Source organism: Crocodylus siamensis, chromosome 3, assembly GCF_052110815.1.
Source record: "Crocodylus siamensis isolate JL-2025a chromosome 3, ASM5211081v1, whole genome shotgun sequence".
Taxonomy (NCBI): domain Eukaryota; kingdom Metazoa; phylum Chordata; order Crocodylia; family Crocodylidae; genus Crocodylus; species Crocodylus siamensis.
This window is the reverse complement of record NC_143397.1, coordinates 15,316,789-15,337,248: the sequence shown is the minus strand read 5'-3', so window position 1 is coordinate 15,337,248 and position 20,460 is coordinate 15,316,789.

Here is a 20,460-nt window from a genome sequence, read left to right as displayed (position 1 = left end):
TGAGGAGGGGCTCGTCTCATATTCGAGTAAATACAGTACATGCTTCCATTCAAGTATCTTCTTCTTCATTTGGGGGAAAATACAGCATATGCTAGGCCAGACACACGATGATTTCCATACCAACTCAGACCTGGGGTCAGAGCTTATTCCACCAATTAGGTGTTCAAGCGCAATCTGATTCCACTCCACTTCAGTCCATGGAATTCAAATGAGGTTCTGCTTTTGTCACCGTCCTTCCTCTGGGCATTAATAGTAAGCTACAAAAAAATGGCAAGGGGAAGGAACACCCACCCATCTTCTGCATGAATGGTATTTCCGGGCTATTCAAGCAGGGTGGAATAGGATCATACTTACATGCCTAAGTACTAGTTATGCACTTAATAGGTGGAACAGGATCTCACCCCAATTGTCCATGTAGTTCAGTGCCTTGCCTCTGGCAGTGGCCACTACTTCAGACATCCTACAGTAATCAAATATGTCATAAACTGGCCACAGGGGAAATTTATTTCTAACCCCTGCCACTTTGTGGTTGTCTTATGCCTTGAAGTGTGATGGTTTATCATCCCAAAATATATATATTTTATCCAATCTAAGGTAAATGTTCTCATTATCCAGAGGAGTGTCTAATCCTTTTTCTTAGTCACTCAATCATAATAAGGTTGAGATGTGGTGGTTTTACCCTGTCTTCCTACATGGTTACAGTAACAATAAATCATTTTTGTGTAAACAGGAAAGCAATATCAGCTGATGAAGAAACATGAATTAAGTGTCTTGAAATATTTACACTTTGTTCCTTAAATATACCGAGCATTTTAATACTATTCACAGTCGTTTGATTTATACTATTTGAAATGGTGTTTGGCTAGATGGTCATTAGTCTCAAATAACCCCAGTGAGTCCTCCCTCCAGAGTTATGCTCTTTTAAATAGTGAAATCTGGTAAATTCATCCCTTCAAAGGAACCAGTATTGATGACCGATTATCCAGGTATGCCTTATAATCAGCAGTTTGCCATTTTCAACTTGTCATGAGATATATTTAGACGTCTTATCAAGGCACAATAAAGAATGATTTTTGACACTGTCAAATGAAGAAAAAAATACATTACAAAAATTCCAGGTGCAGGTTGTACCGGCTGACTCACTGTATTAGAATTGTATGTATTTACATATATAATCATACGCATGCTTAACATATGAATTGTTACTGGAAAAACTGAGTGTGTTTGTTAAACCATGGCTTGGCCAGGTGCATCAAATATTTCACAGGAGTTTGCAACCAGCCCTTAAGTGTGGGACCCAGCACACCAAAGTGTGATGCTTTACGTATGATGCTTTCAATTCACCTTTAGCTAGTTCTCATATGGCTTCCTCTTTCTTGCTCAATGTACTGCTTTGAGGGGCCTCACTGAGTGTTGTCACTCCTAACGTTGTGCCTTGAGCTGTGATCAGGCCTTCTACTGCCTGCCACGTGACTTAAAGAGGCCACTCGCACGACAGCTTTATTTAAATTCACAATGCATTCGCAGACTGCCTTACGGTTTAGTAAGCAAACCAGTCTGTGTCTTTTTAACCTGACAAATAATTGGGAGTAGCATGAATGTGCATTTGGAAATGATGTGTTATGTTTTAACCAGCAGTAAATTGGCCAGAGATTTTTGTTTACAAATCAGTAGGTCTCTAGTGGAGATTACATCCCAAAGCACAAGATTAGACACTTATCCCTGTATCTGTCTGGCTGCCTGTAGTGATGCAATATAGATTCTGACTTACACTGACTGTAGAGATTCAGGAGAGGGGAGGAAGGTGGCACGCAGCTGAAAAGCAGGTCTCCTTGGGTTTGCTGAACCCTCCAATTTTGTCTCCAGTCTAGACCCCTTGTTAACACACGGCTTACTCTAACAAACGTTCTGTTATTGGTTTATTGGGACTTCTCTGACATTGCAAGTGAATGAAACCAAGACTTGGGACTCCAAATGGACCAGTTTTTCTGTGGTCTGGGCAGGTGTGGGTCAATAAGATTTAGGTCCCTAGGAAAATAATGGTGTTTGAAAATGAAGCATGTATTTGGGATTTTTGTTGGACTAGGCCAGTGCTCAGCAGGACTGAGCCCCTAAGTACTCTTGGCAGGTGCTCTCCAGCCACCATTACGGGATGCCCCTGAACAGGAAGAGCCTCAGCAAATGTCTCTAAGGCAGGAGTGTCAAACTCACGGGCCCTTCCCATCCCCCCGGCTGGATCGGGCTCTGCCTCCGGCAGCAGGGCAAGCATCTGTTAACTGTTAATTGCTCACCTTGCTGCTGCCAAAGTGAGACCCCCACAGGGCTCCATACTGCCGAATTTGTTGGAAGACCCGACCCCGGCTCACCGCACCCCCACATTCCCAGCATTTCCAGGAGTCCCTGGGCTATATGTTTGACACCTGCTCTAATGGGCACGGACACACATACTTTTGTAGCAGCTTTAAAAGGAGAAATGAAGCTGTTGCTTGGGACAGCACAGCTGTACCTGTTATAAGGGAGAGCCAGAGCAGCTTTGCTATGCTTGCATCTACATAATAACAGTTATAGCACAATAGCTACTACACAATCTGGGGTGGTAGCTCCCTTTTACCTTCTGGAGCTGTTACAAGTGTACACTTGTTCATACCCTATATATATTGAGCTAGAAGAGGCAAAGATACCAGTTGCAGAAGGCTTCATGCGGTTTCACTCACTGTAATGCTTGTCTCCCTGCGAGTGATTTGGTGATGACTCTTTCTGTGCAAGCCGCTTTCCAATAATGAATTAAACAAGTGTAGAGAGATGGTGAAGATTATGAACAAAGGTAGTAAAAAGGTGCTCTAATAAGCCTTTGGTTGTGCTTTAACAGTGCCCTGGATCTTTTAACATCCTTAAATATTGTTTAGGGATGGAAAATGAGAATAAAATACTGTAGAACTGTGATTCTAATATATAGCCCTCTAACTACTATACCATAAACAAAAGCTTAAATAACCTTATCAAGTGGAAATATAGCTAGCTGTGTAATACTGCTTGGTTAGTAAAGAGTACCCTAGATAACAGCTTCCTTTCCAGGCAGACCTAAGTGAATATATTCCATGATGTACGGTACTGGACGTTTGCAAACCATTCTTGTATAATTATAATGTGAATTCTTGAGGCACCATCACAAAATAATCTGCCCTGCAGGCATACCTGAGCACTCACCTGCTATATCATAAAGTATACCTGATGAATTGACTCCATGTGACTCATGCTGTAATTAATGCATGTTCTACAAATAGATATGATTATTACATAAATCGCTCTCTCACACACAGGAAGCTAGGACTAAAATCCAGGCCTTTCAGCTCCAAACATATAACTTGAACAGAAAAAGAGAGTTCCCTCTTCTACTAGGGATAGTAAATCCTTTATTGTTCCTAATAGCAGCCATTGGAAAACACCATTACACAAAGCCAGTATGTTATGACATCCCTTCCCTGGACTTACTAGTTATGAAAGGTGCCAAGGCTGTCCCTGGTACAATCCAACAAATAATGAACAGAAACCTGCACTGAACGGCATGGCCTGGGGAGAGATGCCTCAGACAGGGAAGGGTGGATGTGGTAGGGAGGCTCCCTCAGGAAAAGGCTGTAACAGCACACAGACTGAGTCTCCCGTGTTCCTGATTTTTGTTAAAATGGTAAGAGTGTGGGGTGGAGTGGCATAGCTATACCCCACTTTTGGCACTTGCTTTAGGGACTTTGAAAAGGCCCCAGAGGCTCCCTGGCGCAGTCTGCCCACACTGGTGAGGGTAGAGGAGGCTGGGAGCAGGGGGTGCTGCCACCCCTGTAGTGCACCCCACTTTGGGAAACCCTGGATCCACCCCACTGCATTTTCACAGTAATTTTGAAAGGCCAAGAAAAGGAAAGTGGAGAAAGAACTGAAGTTGATACAAAGGTCCACGCCTGGGAGGTAAGGGAATTATCCTCCATGAAGAAAAGGAGGTGTAGTGGGATCATGTTGGGGGGAAGTGCTTGGTGTTTTATGCTAAGCACTTAACATTAGGTCTTAGGTCATACAAGGATCCCAAAGCACTTCACAAAAGTGTCTCCATTTTAGGAAGTGAAGGATAGGAGTTCTCTGATTTGTCCAAAGTCACACAGCAATGGGTCATGCAGAAGGGACTGTGCCATTTTCTCAAGTCTTGTGATTTGTAATAGGGTTTTCCTCCCCACCAAAATCCCAGATGTTGGAATTGGGGCTTTAGAGGAGAATGTCAGCTTGCATTGAAAAGAATAGGAATGTTTCTAGTCCTCACCGTTTCTTATTAATTTTGCTAAACCCTTTCCTTTTAATGTTGAGTTATTAAAAATTATAGTACGTTACTTTTAAATAGAAAACCTCAGGAAACAACCCCAACTCAGAGGCTGAGGCAGGGAAGATCTGGGATGGAGCCTGGGGAGGAGAAGTGGGTAGATGAAGGAGGAAGAGAGCAGTGCTGCTTACCATCGATAGTGTCATTACTTTCTCCAGAAGAGTTGGCAAGATCGCGGTCCAATAAGGAAGTGATAAAAACTTCAGAGAAGGGGGAAAGGCAAAGAGTTGCTAGGGCTTATAGGCATAAGAGCTGATTAGGCAGGAGACGGGAAACATTTTGGCAAGCAAGCTAAAAGAAAAGGGAAAAAAAATGTGTCACAGAGGAGGCCCACATGCTCCCTTGACTTTCTAAGATGGTTCAGGAACAGAAACAAGGAAAGCAGCAGGGCGGGAAATGGTGAGGAGCACAAAATGGAAAGAAGGAGAAGCATAGCAGTGAAGGTCAAACTGAACAGAGTCAGTGTAAACAATGAAGAGCAGTGTGGTAAGGGCATGTCATCTCTGCAGCTCCACAGCCCATAAGAGTGTCTTATCTTTGGAATAAATCGATAATTCCCCTTCCACAAAAGTCCTCTAAATAGCATCCTTCTCTGGGATGGACACACCGGCTGAAGTAACAACCTGCTTTTCTCCACTAGTGAAGAGCTTCCACCATTGGTATTTACCTCTCATGGCAGTATCAGTAGAAACCACATTTTCATGGGTGCTATAAGAAGGCACAAGGTGGGGATGTCAAAAAGATTAAAAATAAAAACACTTAGTTAAAGATCAGAATAAAAGCAGTCCTCCTTAAAAGGTCCTGCTGTTAACCAGCAGTTTACTCCAAAGCAAGCTGAGCATCAATACCCAAGCAAGTAAGTACATGCAAGCTCTTAAGCTTATTATCTTTCCAGCAGGCTTTTCCTTTCTTCCCTGGTCTTGAGCAATACATTAGGACATTCAGAAGAGATCTGACCTTTGGTCAGATAGGTGTGCTGTTATTAAGAGGCCAGAAAGGCGTGCTTTTATTATGAGGTTATGATCTCCAGCCTTGACTATTGCAATGTGTTTTAGCTGGGATTGAATCTACAGACAATAAAGCCATTGGGTTCAGAAGGCAACAACTCAGCAGACTCAAGACAAAGTGCTAAGCTGGTGTTCTTCTCTTGTATTCTAGTTCCTACACTGGTACTGGCTGCCTACCAAATATTGCTTCAAGTTCGACCTATTCCACCCCCAATCCATAGGAATTTTGCTGTTTGTGTCAGTAAAGCCAGAATTTCACCCTTACCTTGATATTTAACACTCATATTCAAGAGGCACATCCTCTCCTTGAAGACATCCTAAGACAGCTGCAGTTCCCAGGGACTATGAAAACAGACATAACAATGCAGCCAGGTGCCTGGGGCAGCTGCCCTGGTCACCCCACCCTAGTTACACCACTGTATGAAAATATCCCAAGGAGCTGTTAACCAAATTAGAGACAGCCAAAGACCAAGAACTAGACCAAGGATGTCAAATGTGCAGCCCGTGGACCAGATGTGGCCTGTGGTGCTGCTCCACGTGACAGGCCAGGGAATTTGGAGGCATGGCTAGCAGGGACAGGACCTACTGAGGAATCTGGGGACACACTGGGTCATGGCACGAGTTTGAGACCCCTAATCTAGACTGTTTCTTGTACTATGTGTCAGGAAATAACATAAGATAAAAGGACTCGGTGCTTGTAAATGAAACTGGCTCCTTATTAAAGAAGGGGAGCTGTTCACAGAGATATTGCAGCTAGCATTCAAGCCAAATGAAAAAAGACTGGCTTCCTGCTACTTCCTACAACCTGGGCTCCTCCTGCCACGTTCTGTGCACAGGTTCGTATCAGCAGAGGGTCTGGGCCAGAGCTGCTTCAGGGGTCAATGCACAGGTCAGGAATCAAAGACAACCAAGACCTTGGGTAGCTTCAGAGCAAAGGGTAAAACCTACCTCCTGGCCCTCACCTCTGCAGATCACCAGAGATATCCACATATTAGCCATGTAGCCCCCCACCTGGCAGCGAGGGAGAGAGAAATGGAAGCACAGGGTAAGCCAAGCTCCTGTCCCAGAGACAAAAAAAGAAGCCACAAAGCCTGGATCTTTTGCCAGATCGCTGAGATGAATGGTAGTGAAAGATAATAGGGTTATATAGTGTTACCAGGCATCTTCACACTTTCAACGAACTTTAGTTAACAGCCCTGCCAGCATTTTGAAGCACAGGGACGCTAATACACATGATGTGAAGGCTGCTAGGGCATGCTAATTTGCATGCTCCAGATGACTTGATTAATTATACTAATTAGCATACATTGGAGCAGACATCCGGCACGTGTATAGGTGCCCACCAAGATTACCCTGGGATTGGGGTAATACGGGATAATGGGGATGAGAGCAACTTCTTCCAGGACTGTCTACACTCACATTAATCCTTGTTTATGAAAATGGGTTCAACTAAAACTCTGTCTTGAACACCCATAAGTTTTAGGAGCTGGGACTTTTTGAACCATATTTCCTAGTTAATCTCTATTCTTAATGGACTGAATTCTAGACTTTCCCTGTATCTGAATGCTGTGACTCGGTCCCGTTTCATCTGAGGCCAAGGGCCGTAGTCCTTACCATGGCTCCCTAGAATATGGTTGCCTCTTTTTCTCTCCAGATCTTGTATTGCGGGATTCATGATACTTAAGGCTGCCTTTATAGGTGAACAGTTACAAAAATAGAGCGCCAGTGAAAGGTAAGAAAACGTTTCTAGATGAGTTGTTTTTTAATGTGAGGTTTGCATAGTATTGTCTGTACATTTTTTCTGCCTAAACATGAGGTCCCTTCCAGCCTTTCTTCTCTATGATACGATATGAAACCATAGTCTGACTGATCTGAATTATAAAAAGAAACAAATAACAATAATTGCTGTGAACCTTCATTCCCACAAGAGGGTGCCATTCCCGATTTCTGCTTCTGGGTGCTAAGGCAATTGGAATAATATATCAATAAATAAAGTTCTCATTAAAGCTGTGGCAAAGACCTGTGCAACTGATATGTGGCTTCCCCCACCCCCCATTCAGACGTAACATAGACATCCGAAGCCTGTACCCATAAAGCCTCTATGCTTATGACACCAACTTGTATCGTTGCTCTGTTTGATATTATATCCATGTATTGAAAGTTGCCTGACTGACCTTTGAAAAACAAATGCACAATGTCTTTGAGCCTTTTGTCGAGAAGGAAGTACCATCAAAAAGAAGTCTGCTTGTTTTCTTCACTCCTGCCTGAGAATGCAAGTTTAAGCAGCATTATTAAGAGGGAGTCTTTAAAAATGTTTTTCTCGGCTTTGTGTGCTACATTTTTGAAGGTGTAAAGCCAAAAAAAAGCTTTATGCAGGAAGACAATTTAATTATTGCATGTATCTGTATGTGTATCTATTCATACTTGATGAAAAGCACTTTAGTGTGTGGGTGTTGATTTTAAGCAGAGAGAATGCAGAATTAAATTTATACAGAGTGATAAGGTTATATTGCACAATTACAGAACAACTTTGAATCCCTTCCCTAGAGACAGGACAATCACAATTTTGGATAGGATTTCACCAATGGCTGCACTGCGCTCGCTTTTTCATTTAATACAAATCCTTAACACATTGTATTTGCAATGCTCTTGGCAAACATTGACAAATTGATTTTAAAAGATAACTCAGAATCCTCCCCTCGTCCTTGTCTATGGGCACTTCCTGCCCTGCAGTGCATGTATGTTGGTTTTTATAGGCACTAGGGCTGGATCCAGACATGCAGGCACGTGTGGTTGGTGGTGCTGCAAATCTCTTTGCAGTGCCACAGACAGCATGAGTTGCCCGTAATCAGTGCAGCGCGGGGGCAAAATCTGTTACCAGACAGTTTTACACGTTCTTTTGGACACGGTGCTGGGTGCTTTAATTAGCAAGCTGTGCTACTTAAAACGCCCATGCATCACATGTATCAGCATCCGTGATGGCAGTGCGGCACTTTGAACTAAAGTTCAACGAATGCATTTTAGTTTGAAGTGCCCCGCTGCCAGTTTTTCAGCATGGGGGTGCTGATACACGTGACGCGGGAGGGTGCCAGGGCGCATCAACTTCTGTGCTCCAGCAGACTCGATTAATCAAGTGCTAGATTTCCAGCATGTTGGAGCAGGCTCCCTGCACGTCTATAGGAGCCTCCGAGCTGAGGCACACCGCACCCCAACCAGCCAGACCAGCTGACTTGGGGGCAGTGTGCCTCAGCACAGGGGCTGCACGTGCCTCAGCGTGGGGGCTTTGCAATGGAGCCCCCACACCAAGGCACGTGGAGACAGGGGAGCAGCCAGCCCAAAGCTGCCTACTCCCCCATCTTGAGGCACACTGCACCCCAGCCAAGCGGGTACAGGGGCTCTGCAATGGGCAAAGATAAAGGAGCATCTCCACGTGCCACTCATCAGCTGGCTGGAGCACACGGTGCCACAGTGTAAGGGATGGCTAGCCCCTGCTGAGACACCCTGTCCCCCAGCCAGTGTCCCTCCCCCGCCCCGTATGTGGATGTGACGGCTGGCTGGTAGTGACTTAGCCCAGGGGTTTTCAAAGGGCAAAAGATGATTGGAGGACTTGGGATTCCCTTTCCTCACCAATCAGGCCCCAGAGACTCACCTTCCGTGTCCCCTGATTGGCCCCTTGGGTCACCTGGAGAGGGATAAAAGGGGCAGCGCGGCTGATTCAGGGGAGACCAGTGAGGGACCACAAGGAAGGAGCTTCAAGGAGCTGGGCCAGCGGGGCGGGAGCAGTTGCACCAGAAGCACCTGAAGGAGTGGGACCCGCAGGCAGCAGTTGGACCCTCAGCAGCGCAGCATGCAACCGGCAGGAGAGGCTCCCCCTGGGCCCCAGGATCCCCTACAAGAGGCTGCAGCCAGCAGAAGAGGCTCCCCAGCTCCAGCAAGGATCTGAGCAGCGACCCGAGCGGTTCCCAGCTCTGCTTCCAGCTCCTCCAATAAAAGCCCAGGTAGGTCAATGTGAGGCTGGGGCTCCTAGAAGGTCAAGACCCCCTAGCAGCCTTGAGCAGTGCTAGCACTGGTGGCTGTGTGATAGCATTTCTGCTGACTGTGTAGGACATCTGAGTTCAAATCCTAGTTGGGGTGAGTGAAGTAGCAGGGAGAAACTCTTGTTGCAGTGGAAAGGAGTCATTGTGTTTTCCCTCTTTCCCCCTCTCCAGGTACCTAGGCCCTATATTCCTTGTTATTTGACAATTTGTATTTTGTGCCTTTTACATTTCACCAGCCAGTATTGTTTGTTCTGCTGTTTGTGTTTTATATGTTGTTAACTCTGTCTTTTGTCAGTGATTTTAAGTGCCTAACCTTTGAATCCTCCGCCCCCGGGGTGTTGTAGTGTCCCCTGTTATGTTCCCAGTACTGTTCTCTCATTAAAAGGTATATGGTGAAGGCCCCATTGGTGGTCTGGCTCTGCTCTATAGGGGGAGGAGAGTCCCTCCACCTCCCACAGCGCTTGTGCACCTGCTTTGATCCCTTAAATTGGAGAAGAGGTACCTCTTGGAGTACCGCCCAAGTTACATGAAGGAGTGGGACAAAGTGTCCTGTTGCAAAGCACACAGGCAGGGGTGTGCATGGGGGAGCAAAGTAGCAGCACAAATTTATGCTGCAACTATTTGTGCTCCTATAAAGACACGCCCCTGCTCATGTGGACCCATGAGCCAAACTAAGAGATGGTGGTTAAGAAAGCCGGGTTCAGCTTTGAACTCTGCTATTTCTTAGTTGTGAGATTTGATTTATACCAAACTCTTCAAAAGTAGCCTTTGCTTTGTGGACTCCTCTGAACAAAACTGGTGACTGCTTCTGAACATTAGGGCTTTAAGCTCTATGTTCTTCAGTTACTCTGCCTATGGTGAGGAGTTTGATACATTTGTTCATCCACCTTTCAGAATCAGTTAAAATCAGTCTAAAATGCCAAGTGCAAAGAATAAAAAGCAAAAGTTTTCCAAGATGTGGATCCTTGTGTCACTGAATTAGAAGGATCAGTCAAGGATTGAATTTGTAAAGTTAAAAACTGCTCATTAGAAAAAAAAAAGTTACTGCATTTAATAAGCAAACTTTGTAATAACTTCTGAATCTTCCTCAAGACATTATTATTCCTGATATACCCTTTCATAGATGTTGTTAATATATGGAAAGGATATCATTCTCTTTTAAAATATCCAGGATATTAGAGTAACTTCTTTAAAAAAAAATTTCTTTTTAATTAATTATTTTTGCTGCAGTCAGACCTACCAGGTCCCATGCAGGATTGAGCTTCCATTAGCATTGTGTATAACCACGTATCAGTAAGAAAATCCTTGCTCCACAATGTTCACACAAAACAAGAGATAAGTGGATACAACTAGCTGAAGAGGAAGTACATGGAAACAAAGAGGTGCTTATGAATGGCATAATAAACAGTAGATACAGTACAGCAGCTGCCTAAACATTGCTGTTGATATCCTAGAAGAAGGCATTGTGGAAGGACATGAAGCAATTCTGAACATGTTTGGGGGTTCCCTCTACCCATCAGACACTGTAATGAAGGGACTTGTGAGAAAATCTGGTGTGGCCACTCCAGATTGGCTTCACCCTCAAAATGGAAGTGGGAATCCACAGCCCAATAGCAAAGGCTGTCATTCATATGATGTTTTATAGGACTTTTCCATACAGCTTTACTTTCTCATATAACACTATGTTATACAGCTGTCCCACAGCTGGATCAAGATTTGGGACGAGGGTACTTTCCAGGTGCCCCTTTGTGTACGTATGTCTGGAGGGTTGGGCCGAGCACAGAGTCAGAGGGCAAGCCAGGTTGGGGAGCCAGGAGGACATCAAGCCAGTTGGGTTATGGAAGAGGCTGGGTTAGCAAGTTAAAGTGTCAGGTAGAGCATGGAGGCCAAGGGCCACCCAGCTCAGGTAGCCAGGGGGTCAGACAGAGAACGGGTAGAGGCAGGAGCCAAGCAAAACAGTGAAGCAGCTTGGGTACACGATGAGCACTACTACCCAGACACTTCTTTGTCCACATCAGGGATCAGAAGGGGTAAAGGGGGAGATGACCCTGGCCAGGCACCCCAGTGGTAGGGAGTGGGTGGGTGGCTGGGCTCAGATGGAGGGGTCTGGCCACCTGTGTCCAGCCTGGGTGCACAGCCAGAGAGGTGGCAGCTGGCATGAGCAGCTGTGCCAGGTAGGCCAAGGCCCCATGTTTGAAGCCTGACGCATAGTGGCCTTGTGTTGAATTAGTGTATGCAAGTCAGTGATTGACACCTTGAGGAAGATTCATAAAATGAGTGGTTCACATTTAAGGCTTGACGGGCAAGCCAATTTAAAGCCAGATTAGTTGAGTAATCCATGGATATATTAGTGTAACGACAACCTCCGTACACTTGCTTTTAACTGTTCAGGTTTCCTGAGCTGAAATACACCGTATGTTGGTTTTTTTAATGGCCTTAGTATTTTTTGTTGTTACACATTTGTGACAGTTGTATATAGTAGGCAAGTTGGTTCCCATGACAGAGGGAACTAAATATTGCAAGAGATAGTTGCTTTGTGTAAATGGTACAATGAATCCTGAATATTGTTGTCAGAGCTGTTTAAAAAAGTATTACAAATTTCACATGAAAATGTTGTTTGAAAGCTTTTCAACCTGACAATCTCTTCAAGCTGAGAACTTTTCATCTTAAAGTCCCTGTTTCCCAAAGCAGATAAGCAGCTTTCCCTTTCTTAGAGGGAGCATAAGTGGTACTTTATGCTACTCTTGGTGTTTCCTGGATTTTAAACAGCTTCTGAGCAGTGTAGCAGTTCAAGGACACGGACTTATATAGGAGCTCTGAGCATAGGACTAGGAACGAGGGACACAATTTCCAATTGTGATTCCAGATACTTTGGCATTTCTTAAATTAAAATGCTGAGGCTCAGCAGTGAAAATCATACAGTAACTATGAGCTGTATTGATCAAGTCCGCAAGAGTATTCATACACTCCCCAAATGGAAAGCTTGCATGGTGCAGTGGGCTCTGTGTGAAAACTGGAAAATATTATCTGGGTATACTCACACTGGTAGTTTGAAAGTCTCATCAGAAACCTAATTCAGCAGAAAGCTAAATCAGTAAAAATGTAGGAAATACCAAGGCTCACCATGTTGACAACTAAATCTATGTGAACTAGGAGAATTTTTTTAGCCAATAGTAAATTTTCCAAACACTGAAGTTTCAGGGTGACTGACATAAATCTGGGTCAAATTCAGTTAATAGATTTGACCCAAAAAAAGGGGAGGGGGGAATGGAAAATGGCAAAACTTTTTGATTCAACCTTTTCTATGTGAAACAATTTTACTTTTCCTTTCAAAATGTTATTTTTGCTTCAAAACTGACCTACTTTTCATATTAAAAAGGGTTTTTCAAATGGCAAAAAAACTTCTAAAGGAACATTTCATTTTGCTTTGAATGAAATATTTCACCCAACCCAAAATCAGTGTGTGTGTCGTTGTGTGTCCCCCCACCTCCATCGTTTTCGGTTTGACTACCAATTACAAAAATCCCATTATTACCACAGCTCTGTAGTGATTTACCTGCTTTTCCTGAATATTCACTTACCAAATTTGCATACTGAGAAACCCAAGAAAATTGCGATAAGGCACAGACAAGAATATAAAATCACTGGGTTTAGAGGACTGTCAAGGGGAACCAAAACAGTGAAGCAAGGGACTGAATTGCTTTTTTAAAAATGCAAATTAGTAGGTGGTGGAACAGAATCAAGGGAGGGGAAAAACCCACCAGATGAAAGAATAGAGAGAAAAAAGTCCTAAAGAGCTGACACTACCTCTACACAGATGATGAAAGACTGAGCCCGCAACAGATTTCCCGGGTAAAGTCTCAGGAGAATGTTTTTTTTCATGAGTCCCACATAAGAGAGCACTTTGTTGTAAAGCAGAAACCTCCCACAGCAGAGAAAGCCCCCCCTGCACAATGTGCCCTTCACACAGAGTGACAAAAAACAGAGCAAGGCATTGAGCCTTAACTGAAACAAACAGCCAAAAAGTGCCCCAATTTCATACAGAAAGTGTTATGAGTGGGCAGGGGGGGAAAAATCGCCATTTATACCTCATAGCAAAGTAAACTTCACTTGAGCTGCTCAGGTGCATGCAGGGGTTGAGATGATTCCCCTGGCCTCTGCCTGATACGATGTGACACTATTCACAGCCATTTGTGCAGCTTGCAACAATATCACCAGGATGCTGTGGTCAAGATTTTCCAGCCTAGGTTCCACTTAAATCTACATATAAGCAGCTAGATATCAATAGCCTGATTTTCAGAGGACAGTTTTGGACGCTCAGCCTCTCTAAAAAGTCAGGCCATTTCGTTTTAGGTACCACCAGTTGGAGAATGTAGGTGACTTGATGTAGCTCACAGGGGTGGTTTGTTTCAGAATGAAAAAGGAGGACCCAAGTATCCTGATTTCCAGCCAGGGGCTTTAAGACACAAGATCATCTCTCTTCATTGGAGCAAGGGTGTCCATCATGGAGGACAGTCCAGTTGTCCTCTATCCTCTATTGATACAAAAACCTGACACCTTTATGTCCTCTATTTTTCACTTGAAGAGAAAAAAAGAGGACATAAAGGTGTCATGTTTCGTATCAATAGAGGACAGAGTAGCAGAAAACCAGAACGTCCTCTATGATAGCCACCCTATTGGAGCAGATGTGCATGGAAGTGGTCAGTCCAAAACACCTCAGGATCCTGGGATTTATTCTGTAAGAGCTCTTTATCTCATTCTGATTATGTTTCCACCTTTCACTGTTAAGATAATAATATCAGACTCAGTATGTGGCCCAGGAGCAGGAGCAGTGATGAATAGTCATCTGAAAGGAGAGCTGGAACAAAGGGTATGAAGCTGTGGGAGTCACTCCAGGCATTGTCAGAAGAGTGGAAAAATGGTGAATGAAATAAAGCAAAGAACAGGAGGAAGAACATAGAAATACAAAGAAAATATGAAAAATATATTTAGGCCAAGAGTATGGCTGGCCTTTGCATGGTGGTTGTTCACGAAGAAAAAGAGGCAGATGGTAAAGCAGAGGCCAGGGCCCTAAAAGGACCAGGAAGATGATGAAACCATGGTCTTCCATGTTGGCTAGTGAATCTGGCTGGCCATGAAACATGTCAAGGGTTTCCTGAAGCACAAGCTCTTCCATAAATCCTAGGGGTGCAGCAGTTTCATATCATGCAGTTCTCTAGGCTATGTAATAAGGCTGTGCGAAGCTTCGGTCCCTGATTTGATTCAGCAAAGATTCGGCCCGATTTGGTGGCCAAATCTCTGAATCGGAATCAAATCAAATATTCTTTGGACCATATTCTAAGACAAATAAAATATCCAAAACAAGCAACCACAAACTGATTAAATTTAATTAGCTTTAATTACCAAAGACTGAGCACTGTCTGACAGATAGGGGACTGTTCAAAAGCAAGGCCTTGTTTGAAATGTTTAAGAGAGAATGAAAAGTAGGAAATTACAACGTAAAATTAGGAATAAACAATCAATTTTATTAATAAAACCAGTTAAAGTAAAAGCCTCCTAGATACAACTAAAACAGAGATGGAGGGATTGATTATAAAGTTATTAGGGTAATGCTATTTGCCTTACTAAAGTAGACCTCATTCAGAGCTAAAAGGAAGCACCTCTCTCTGTGGGTCCTTAACCAGTCACACATGCCACATATCTCTTGTATCAGTATAAATCCTATGGCCAAAAGCTTGAGCAGAAAGAAATTTCTACTCCTACTGTTCACCAGAAGGGGAAAATACTCCTGTAGTGTGTGATATTTGCATAGATAACATTAACCAACCCACAATTCCTTTATTCATACTTAGGAACCCACAATAAATGTTCATGACCATGGATTTTGGTGGGAACCCTGCTGAGGTACTAAGGAGATTTTTTTGTTTTTCATCTGTTTGTGAAAATGTTATGGAGGCATCTGAACTCTCAGGTCTGTGGGCCTGAGACTTGCATGTAGGATGTTGAGCCAGTAGAAAATAATATCAAATACGGATCTTGATAGATAAGGATATTGGGCTTCGGTATTTTGGATTTGAAATGAACAGGCTATTGGATTTGGACTAACACATAATCACTTCCCTTGACCTGCTGGCAACACTCCTGTTAGTGCACCCCAGTAACCCCCAGGTCCTTTTCTGCAAAGCTGCTGCCCAGCCAAACAACCCCCAGCCTGTACTGGTGCATGGGACTGCTCCATCCCAAGTGCAGGACTTTACACTTTTCCTTGTTGAACCTCATGAGATTTCTTTTGGCCCAATCCTCCAATTTGTCTAGGTCCCTCTGAATCCTAGCCCAGCCCTCCAGCATATCTACTAGTCCCCACAGAGGTGAGCTCTGTTCTTGGTTCTTTTCTGTGGACAGTTTGTTGAGAGATGCTACAAAATCAGGATTTTACAATAAAGGCAGAAATACATTTGAGCTAACTGGGCTTGTTGAGAATTTGCCCATCAAGTATTTTTTATAAATTGAATCAATAGGGTGGTTAGGTGATGGTGCCTCCTAGCAGGGCCAGTCAAGTAACTGTCTCAAGACTGGACTATTGCTACTTGCTGACCTGAACTATTAGTCAGGTTTGGTGGGTGGGTGAGAAGGTACACAAAGGAAAGAATTACCTGTCCAATGGTATCGCTGGTGAAGGGAGTCAGATGGGATATTATCTAAACTAAAACTTGCCAGAAGGGGAAGAGGTATTTTATTCTTTATAAACGTGTGTGCTATTGCCTTGTTTTCCCAAATCTGTACATCTGTTTCCTTCCCCCTCCTATAACTTTCTTGTTTGCACTCAGGGCCTGGGCATTAGGGCTGTGCAAAATGTCACCCACCGTTTCATTTCGACGCTTTTTCAACTCATTTTGAGGTCAAAACAGCAAAATCAAAACGAAAAAAAGGGCCTCAAAACAAAACAAGGCTAGTCGAAATGTTTTGAAAGTTGAAATGTTTCAACCATAGCGCTGGGGATGGAAGTCAGTCCAGCTGGGCTGACATCCCATCCCCAGTGCTAGATCAGGCAGGGACAGGGAGTCAACCCAACGGGGCTGAGTTCCCATCCCGGGCGCTAGATCAGGCAGGGGTAGGGAGTCAGCCCATCTGGTACTAGATCAGGGTGGGGACAGGAAGTCAGCCCAGGCCTGTCCCTGGCTGATCTAGTGAAACGTCGAAACAGAGTCGAAACCACCTCACTGTTTTGACAAAGCAAAAACGGAACAGCTGTTTCAAATCAAAATGAAATTTGATACAAAACGCTGTTCCATTGAAACCTTGAAACTCAAGGCAAAGCAGAACAGTGCCATTTCACACAGCCCTACTGGGCATGTGAAAAAGTTACCAAAAGATAAACAGGCCTTACAGATTTACTGTGGATTGACCACTCCACAGTAAGTGCCTGTCATGAAAGTTAAGCCATGCAATCTTGGCTAATACATGCTGGGCAAGTCTACATGAGACACTGTGTGTAGCTCATTACTACTGCACAGTAGTGTTGCCAGGCACAAACCATGACATGACACTACTGCACAGTAGTAACAAGCTACTGCACAGTAAGCATCACTAGCCAACCGTGCTGGGACGCTACTGTGCAGTAATACTGGTTACTTCACAGTCATTTAGTACATTTGGTTATGCAAGTACTAAATGACTGCTCAGTAACAACTGTGCCATGGGTGCCTCATATAGACACGCCCTTTGAGAATTAAGCTACTGAGGTTAGTTTCTGTTTGCTGTGGGTCATTTACCATGGAGCAGCTGATATGCAGTAAACTCCTGTCCCCTGGTTTGTGACAGCAGCACCATGCCCCCCGTCTCCAAATAGGTAAGTTATTGCTGCTAGGAGCATCCACAGCTATTCACAGTTCCTGAGTGGGACCTTTAGTCAGTTCAGTCACTGGATTCTTTCCTAATAAGCTGTCAGGTGATTTCAGTGGCCGTTACAACTAACATTCAGGAATTCAGTCGCCACAAGTGTTGCTACAGTACATTTAATTTCCAATATCAATGCATCCTTTATCCCCCTTTACACTCCCCCTCCCACAACTTTATTCCCTCAGCAATGGCTGACTGAATAGTACACTTTCCACCAGGGGCTGCTTCACTGGGGTGGACAGCACTGCCTTTTGACAGTCTGTCTGAGCACCCAATTTCCTAAACACTGCATGGAGTGAGACCGTGAACCAAGGGATTTGTCGCTGCACTGGTGCAGTGCCCAGCTGGAACATGGTGAACAGACTTGGGGCTAAAGCCACAAAATTGTAGGTGTCCAGCCAACTAGCAGAATCCTCGTAAGTTAAGATGATCATAGCTGGAGGACCAGGCTCCCTATGCAATGACTTGGGGGGAGTTAGGGGGCTCACAGCAGATAGCATACAGTGCAGGGAGCCAGCTGAGCTACCCATGGGGAAATGCCAAGGAAAGGGGCAGGGCCTAGGCACCATCCTTACAATGGCTATTTCTGGGCTGGAGGGACACTCGAGTTCTCAGCTGTGATCCCTCTCTTGGTGTCATGCACATAAGCCAGGTTGCCTCTCCTCACAAAGGCCGGATCCAGACCTGCAGGCACATGTGGTTTCTGGCACTGAAAACCTTTTTATGGCACAACAAACCACACACCCAGCACATGAAAATATGCCTTACACTGTAAATTTGCAGTGCGGGGGCAAAATTTGCTAGAAAATCCCAGCAACCAAACAAAAAAGCCATGAAAAAAAGTGGCATGGCACAAGTGACAGTAGTGTGCACCACCAGACACAGAGACTCAGTCCTCCAGCAAGGCACTCTGGCTGGCCTTTTGTTCCACCCCAGCTCCTCCAGCATGCCAGGAGCCAGGAGCAGCAGGGAAAGAGCAATTTGCTCAAAGCGGGGCATTTTGCTGCACACCAAAGCACACACACAGAAGCGTGCACAGCAGCAAAAAGTAGCAGCACAAATTTGTGCCACTACTATTTTTGGCACCGCAAGCGTACGCCCTTGCATGCGGGGATGCACCTAAAGATGAGCACAATGTACCCATCTGCAGTGCCACACACCACACATGCAGGTGGTCCCCACACTGCTGCTTTGCAGCACAGGGAGATCCTGGGGTCAAAAAAAACCCACACCAAAAAAAGTGGGGCAGTGCACATGGAGGCAATGCATACCACCCAAAACCAGAGCCCAGCCAACCAGAGCTACACTGGCCCCTAGGCAGGCTTCCTGCCACAGCTGCAGCCCTGGGAGGCCCCCTGAATCCTAGGTAAGGCTGCTGGGGTCAGCACAGTTACTCCCCTAACTCACCTGGGGTAACCAGAGTGTGCCTGGCACAGGCATTCCCAGGACAAGGTATGCCACTGCTGCTTGTCCCCAGGGAAACAACATCTTTGCTCATCTGGACACACCGAAAGAGGGCAAGCCCTTCCCACATACACATAGTAGCCTTTGGATTCAGTGGGAGACCTGCTTCCAAACTTCTTTTCTGCCTGATCTGGAGAAGAGACTGGCCTAAAACAAATTTCCATCAGTGACTGTTTTTAAGTGCAAGTCCGACAAATGTTTTTCTAGGATCATCTTGCCTTGAGCTTGGGGTAGGATTGGATCCTGAAGTCACTTTCAGCCTTAAATTTCTGTGATTCTGAATGTGCCAGCTAGGTCCTTTCATGGATCTGTCCCCTGATGCTCCTTGCCCCAGGACAATAGGGATAGAACAGTCCCATTGCAGCCACCTTGGAAAGTAGCTGCAGCACAGAAAAGATTTTCTGCCTTCAGTGAGGGTGCATCATGCAACAGTGCATGACACTAGCTTATGCCTTGCAAGACTAATTTACCTTTTAATCTCCAGCTTTCAGTTATCTGATGTACCTCAGCAGATCTTACAGTGGTGCTGCTTAACAGCTTCCTAACTGTTCACAGAGTGGCCACAGTATGTGATTTGCTCGACCAGCACATTTCAAAGTCATACATCCACCCGGGAAGCACAAAAAATTACTTTGCCAAGGTAGCTGCATAAATTGTAGAACCACTTAAAAACACAGCTGTCAAAAATGTAGGAAATACGACATGTTGTCAAACACTGGGTCAGAGACACGGTACTAAAGCTAGAAAAAATACACTCATTAGAAAGAAAAACACAGCCTGCCAAAACTGCAAATGAAATAAAATGGGCAAAAATCTGCAGATGTAAACACAGCAAATTAGAAAAGTGGAAAGGGAAAAAATGAATAGGAGAAGCTGTACAGAAAGGAGCACATAACTGGGAGTGAAGGACTGAGCTATGATCCTGTCCTAGCCACTGAGCAGCCATTGGCAGTCAGTTAACCTCTCTGATCTATCCAAAAATGGAGACAATAGAACTTACTTGCCGACATCCGGTTTACAGGTGTGGTGAGGATTAGCTAAGGCTTTGAAATAATAAATTGCTAATGCTATAGCTATTAATGAACCCATGAGTGTGTATGTGTACCACTGCTGTCAGCTACATGAAATCAGAGGTGCTGTGTTGTTCTCACATAGGCTTTCTGCAGTTGCAGGGGATTCTCCTTTACTTTGCTTGACAAGGACTTTGCTGGGATGCAGGAGAAGGGAAGTTCTGTTTCTATCTCAGCTGAGAAGTTCCAAGCAGCCATGGTACGCGCCACCGCCACCGCCAGGCAGACAGAGATGATGACAGATTTGTTACACATTAATTAGAATAAAGTAATAAAAGTAGGATTCTGGTTGGTATTGTCCAAAAGTGGAAATTGCTTAGTTATCTAGAGTGACCAGCTGCTCTTTAACTACTAGGGGTATGTACAGACATTCAGGAAGGTTAGGGGCGATCAAGTTAAAAATGGCCACTCAATCTAAGGTAAGTCAGGATGGAGGGGGCTAGTGGAAGGGGTTGAGGGATCAGGGGGGCAAGCAAGCTCTGAAGGGGAATTTGGGGGGGTTAGAGGGGTCTGTGGGGGAACTGGAGGGGCTAATGTGGTTTGCTAGGGAGGCTTGGGGAATCAGGGGAGCAAGCTGAGTCCACAGGGGGTTGGTGGGGGTCCAGGAGGCTTTGGTGGGATGA